This window comes from Magnolia sinica, chromosome 18 (assembly GCF_029962835.1).
Source record: "Magnolia sinica isolate HGM2019 chromosome 18, MsV1, whole genome shotgun sequence".
Classification (NCBI taxonomy): Eukaryota; Viridiplantae; Streptophyta; class Magnoliopsida; order Magnoliales; family Magnoliaceae; genus Magnolia; species Magnolia sinica.
The window spans coordinates 57,245,064-57,251,637 of NC_080590.1; the positions used below are offsets into that span (position 1 = coordinate 57,245,064).

Sequence of the window (6,574 nt, forward strand, 5' to 3'; positions counted from 1 at the left end):
GCATGACAATTCTACTAATGGAACCCCTCACGAGGCACCTCTGACATCTGCATCCGACACAGTGGCTACTCCTCTTCGATGGTCCACTCGCCTCTCTCATCCTCCTGATCACTATGGTTACTCCCCTGATCGGTACATCTTTCCTCATACATCTTTAGTTGCTATCTTGCCCTCGATTTTTATACCTAATTCGTACTCTCAGGCTATGAAACATGAGTGTTGGAAAGAAGCCATGCAGTAGGAACTCGATGCTTTACAGAACAATAATACTTGGGACATTGTATCATGTCCACCCTCTATCAAGCCCATTGGTTGTAAATGGGTTTACTCTGTCAAACTCAAATCTGATGGATCCTTGGACAGATATAAGGCTCGCCTTGTGGCTCTTGGCAATCATCAGGAATATGGCATTGACTACGAGGAAACCTTTACCCCGGTGGCCAAAATGACCATTGTTCGTATAATTTTCGCTATTGCCGCTTCTCAGGATTGGACTTTCCACCAGATGGATGTCAAAAATGCTTTTCTTCGTGGGGATCTTAAAGAAGAAATCTATATGCTCCCTCCCTCGGATATTTCTGGTTCTAGTGGTAACGCTGTGTGTCGCTTGAAACGTTCATTGTATGGGCTGAAACACGCCCCTCGTGCTTGGTTTGAGAAGTTTCGACAAACACTTCTTCAACTCTCCTTTGTGCAAAGCTAGTATGATCATTCTCTATTCCTGCGCAAAACATCTTTGGGTATCATCCTTTTACTTGTCTACGTGGATGATATTATTATCACCGGCAGTGATAGTGTATTGATTCAACAACTTCTAGCTTCCCTTCGTTCCTCCTTTCACATGAAAGATCTTGGCTCCCTCACCTATTTCTTAGGGCCTGAAGTTCATAAAGGTGTCAAAGGTCTCTTCCTAAATCAGCAGAAGTACATCAGAGATATTACTATCTTGGCTGCCTTACACTCTGTTCTGGTTGATACTCTTATGGAAGTTAATGTGAAATTTCGCCAAGATGATGGTGATCTTCTTCCCGACCCTACATTATATATATCGGTGACTAGTTGGGAGCCTCATCTACTTAACGATTACTCTGCCGGATATCTCATACGTTGTTCATCTTGTGAGTCAATTCATGACTTCACCGCGTCATTTACATATGGTTGTAGTTCGACGCATCATCCGCTATCTTCTTGGTTCTCCTACTCGTGAGCTATCCTTTCCTTCGGGTTCTCCTCTTCAACTTGTCACTTATAGTGTTACTGATTGGGTTGGCTGCCCCGATACACATTGCTCCACCAATGGATGGTGTATATATCTGGGTAATGCATTGATTTCCTGGAAGTGTAAGAAACAAGATCGAGTTTCCAAATCATCCACTGAGGAAGAATATCGTGCTATGTCCTTGGCCTGTTCCGAAATTACTTGGCTGCGTGGCTTGCTCTCTGAACTGGGATTTGCACAAACTGTCCCTACTCCCCTGCATGCTGATAACACGAGTGCTATTCAGATTGTGGCAAATCCAGTTTTCCATGAGCGTACCAAGCATATAGAGGTTGATTGTCACTCAATACGCGAAGCTTTTGAAAACAACATCATTACCCTTCCTCACATTTCTACAAATCTTCAAATTGCAGATATTCTCACCAAACCTCTCCCTCGCGCTTGGCATCAGTTCTTTGTAAACAAATTGATGCTCCTTGATTCTCCAGCATCAATTTGAGGGGGGGTGTCAACGATATGACCCCTAACATAAAGGATCTAGATTGCTGTAAATTGTTGTAACTGACCAATTGCTATAAATTGCTGTAACTGGCCCCTAAATTGGGGATCTAGATTGATGTAACTGACCTCTAAATTGGGGATCTAGATTAATATAACTAACCCCTAAATTGGGGAACTAGATTGCTGTAGAATATTTATATTATGGACAGGAAAGCTCTTAGTTGAGAGTAGAAAAATTCACCACAAACATTCTTCTTGTGTTTGTAGTATTCTGTTTTGTGTGTTGTGGTTTTGTCAAAATCAGTTTGGAGTGTTGGTAGAAGCAATGGCCAGAAGAAAGCCTGGGCCAGTTGGGTGTGGCATCCTAAGGTTCCCCCTAAATCTCTTCATTCCTGTGGAGACTTCTTCAGGGGGTCATCCCTGTTGACGTGCATGTCCAAGCCAAAGGGATTTAATTGGCTTCGAAATGTGAGTGTTGTGATTTTGCCCGCAACCCAGGCCCTCTCCTTGAAATGCTGGAGCATCTCTTCTTGGATGGGGAGCTGGCTGTTTATGTTTGGAAGTACATTGCAGTCTCCTTTCATGCTCCACTGTTCCATCATTCTTCGATTCAGGACCGCCTCAATTGGTGGTGGCAGAGGCCCCTTCTTCATCCCGGCCAGTTAGCCTCCTTGCGCCTGGCCCCGATATTCTTCATCTGGGAGATCTGGCGGGCTAGGAACAGCGCCAGATTTGATGGCATTCACATTTCGCCCCTCTCGATCATCCGTAGGGCCAATTGGTGGTTGAGAAATATATTCCATGGCTACCATGCGTGCGCTCTGCGGTCTGATGTTCCTGATCCTATTCATCATCGTGCCCCGCTCTGCTCTCCTCCAGCGATCTCTGGTGAGATGGAAAAAGCCAAGCATTGGCTGGTAGAAACTTAATGTTGATGGGTCAGCTCTGTCCAACCCAGGCCCAGTAGGGGGCAGCGGCATCTGTAGGGACAATCTCGGGAACCTGATTTTCGCTTTCTGCTCTGGCTTCAGCAACGTCTCCAACAACATGGCTAAAATGCGATCTCTGCACGATGGCATGGCCTTTTATGTTTCCCTTGGGCTGAACAAGGTTCTGATTGAATCAAATTCAGCTTGGCTAGTGGGCTGCCTGAATGGGTTTTCCTCCCCTACCTGGTGCTGGAGATACTGGTTCCTTAGGATTCGTAGGCTGGCTGATAAGGGTTGTTTTCGGATCTCCCTGATCCCGAGGGAGGCGAACGGCCCGGTTGACGGGCTTGTTAAGGAAGGCAGTGCCAGGCAAGCATCTTGTTTCTTCAGGGACTCCTCCAACCTCCCTTGTCAGGTAAAGGGAGGAATAGTTTTGGACAAGGCAGGCCTCGGATCAATTAGAATTTGTTAATAGGTTCTTTGTAAAGGATATGATAGGTGGGGCCTCCTCTTTTTTGGCCTTGGTCCCACTGAAAGGGCTGTTTTCATGTATCCTGTTCTTCCTATGAGTAATATCAATGGTTCTCATTAAAAAAAATGGGGACTCCCCACAAAAAAAAATAAATAAATTATGGGGATGAAAATGCAAGTGTCGAGTATTTCTCAAGGGTCACGTAAGTTTTTGATCAGGCTGATATTTGTGTTTTCCCTGAAGCCCAGTGGTAATCAACTTATGAAAGGGTACGATATTAGGTGGGTCTTTTCCATCCAGACTACCTCCTGTAGTGACCTGAACGGAGTGGAAGTAACACAAACATTACATTGGGCTCCACAGAGCTTATGGTAATGGACTCAGATTCTGAAATGATCCCAAGTTCGGTACTAGTTAGTGCTGGAAAAAGCTCTGAGGTGGTCATCATGACACGTGTATTTTACCCACTACATTCACCCATCCATGATACATATTCAAATCCCAGGTGGACCACACCACATAAAATGGTAGGTATTGAACCGCAACCATTGAAAAGTTATTGGCAGGCACAAGTTTTGGGTCAACTGATATTTGCTTTTTTCCTTCATCCAGGTCTGTGTGACCTAATCAACAGGTTAGGTGGAAATTAAACATTACCGTGGGTCTTAGGAATTTTTTAACTGTGGGCGTTCAATCACTAGTGTTTCGTGTGGTTTGGCCACCTGAGATGGCGCATTTCATTTTCATGCACTGTTGCCATTTTTAATTTAAAGGTACGAATGCATCTACTCCACACATGACATTCATGCCTGTTAATCCAGGCCATCCCATTTGAAAGGCCTGTTGTAGAAAGGGCATAGCCTGAAAATCTTAATGACTTGATGACCCTAAAACCTTAATAAATAAATAAATAAATAAATAAATAAATAAATAAAACATGAAGCCCGAGAATCACAGGCCCACCAATTCATTGAAAAAAGAGAGATACAACCTAGAACGGGTTCGGGCGGGTGAAAGACACCAAAATTGCAGTCTGCAATTTTGGTGTCTTTCACCCGCCCGAACCCGTTCTAGGTTGTATCTCTCTTTTTTCAATGAATTGGCGGGCCCGTGATTCTCGGGCTTCGTTTTTTTTAAGCCATTTATTCACCAATAAATCTCAATTCAATGGGAAATAACAAATGGCTAAGATCTTCCAAACCAAGTGATGTTTTAGTCCATGTTCCTACGGGTGGGCGGCTTTGGTGATCAACTGAGGTGGGTAGATCTGTGACTGTGGGACCCACTCTGATGTATCTGCCCTGCATCCACTTTGACGGAGCATGATACCAAAAATGAAGCAGATCCAAATCTCAGATGGACCACACCACTGGAAATAGTGGTGACTGACAGTAACAAACTTCTTGTTGGCGACAAAAGTTTGAGATCAAGTTGATATTTGTGTGGTCCTTTCTTCTAAATTTTGTAACCTTATTAACTGGATGGATGGCAAATAAACATTCCAGTGGCCCTCAAGAAAATTTTTAATGGTGGGTAATCAATCACAACTTTTTTCCGGGCAGTGTGGTCAACCTAAGATTTAGATATGCGCTTCATATTTGGATTGATCCCTAAAAGTGAGCTTCAAAATGGATGGATGGTGTGGATGTAAGTCACGCAAATCACATTGGGCCACACAGTCGGAGATCCACCAAAGCCACGGTAGTTTGGCAGTTGGACGGAGGATTTGATGGGATAGATATGGGTATCAGTGGGACTCATAGTCAGGTATCCCCATTTACGGTGAACTTTTATGATGTGGAGTGGGTAGCACACACTTTCATGTTTAGGATAAATCAGAAAAGATTCGGAGATGGAGGTGATCTAGACCGTCAGAACCTTACTACAGGCGTATCTCACAAATTAAAATGAGTTATTTGGCATACCACATGTGATTTTGGGGTAGGAGAAGCTACTTTAGCCAAAATTTACGAGATTCGGTAGTATCGAGTTTGATTATAACTCATCATCCTTTGAGCTACAGGAGTTATATCCAACATGAAAATTGCCCGAAAAAAATAGGAGAATAATGTGGTCAAGTCAAATCAGATACTATATGATTTTTAGGGAGTTTGAGTTCGAGTTTGATTATGAAATTTTTTGTAAGGTTTGGTATCACCATTTAAAGGGTTGTAAATCTGTTTTTATTATCTATCAATGAAATTTTGAACTTTTAGAATTTATTTATATTCTTTTTTAGTCTTTCCTCATGGATTCGAGGAATGATTGTGAGGAGTCCAAAGAGGCTCCATGGATTAGTTGTTATCTTTGATGAAGACAGTGATCAACCTAATCACATTCATCCTGCATCATTTTCCCATGTGAATGAATATAGCCTGAGGAATGATTTCACACGTTCCTTATGGTGTAGCCTACTCAACGCTTCCTTTTCCATTTGATTGAGTTTTAGGATTAATGGTGAAAATGTGATGCTGCAGCCGATGGAGACGGGGCAGATCTAATGTATCTCCGGCCTATGTAGTTACTACTCAAGTGAAGCGAGCATGGTCATAAATAAAAACCATATGATAAATAGATAATAATGAAAAGTGTTTACCTCGTTTTTGTCTATCTCTCCATAGTTCAGAAGAAGGGGAAGAAAATGCACCAAATAATAGCAGCTGCTGCAGCAATTCAGTGAAAAGCACGTGAATAAGACTTTCTTAACTAAAAAGGCATTTGTACTATTTTCACATAATAATAACAGATGCAATAGATGGAATCGGTAATTCAGTGACAAGCATATGAATAAAACTTTCTTAACTAAAAAGGTAGCTAGGCTATTTTCATAGAATAATGGCAGGTGCACTCCACGGAATGAGATAGGGAAGCAAAGTGGCTGGTGTACCACACATCACCCATTGAGCGTGTGCAGACGTCTGCAAGCTATGTGGGTTCCATTATAAGGTATGTGTTATATACCAACTGCCATTCCATTTGGCTAGATTATCTTGAGGCTCAAGGTAAAAAAATAAGACAGATCCAAAGATCAAATGAACCACACAAAAAGCAGTGAGAGATTGAACGTCTACTATTGAAGCCTTCCTAGGGTCACACAAGTTTTGGATCAATATGATATTTATTTTTCATCTCCATCCAGGTATATATGTACGACCTTATAAACGGATTGGATGGAAAGTAAACATTATGCTGGGCTCTACAAATGTTTTAACAGAGAATCATTATCCCCACTTTACATATGGTGTGGTCCACTTAAGATTTGGATATAAATCATTTTTGGGGTCATGCTCTTAAATGATCTTACAAAATAAACGCACGGTGCGAATATAATGATCTCGCAGAACCGATGGACGGTGTAAATATAATAAATACATCATTTTTGGGCATGCAGCTTTGATCTCCTACGAACCGTTCGTACAGCTCTCAGCTCGAGGAGGGCACAGCTCGTATTCG

At 42.4% G+C, this 6,574-nt stretch overlaps 1 protein-coding gene across 2 annotated transcripts in view; it reads right to left on the bottom strand.

Annotated features, from left to right (window-relative positions):
• LOC131232583 (disease resistance protein RPM1-like) overlaps nucleotides 1-5,833 on the bottom strand; it is a 34,604-nt gene extending 28,771 nt beyond the window's left edge. For both annotated transcript variants that reach the window (XR_009164890.1, XM_058228917.1), the window contains exon 1: nucleotides 5,718-5,833. The gene's annotated coding sequence lies outside the window, so the exon portion shown is untranslated. The remainder of the gene's footprint in view (nucleotides 1-5,717) is intronic.
• Between the last annotated feature and the right edge of the window lie 741 nt (nucleotides 5,834-6,574).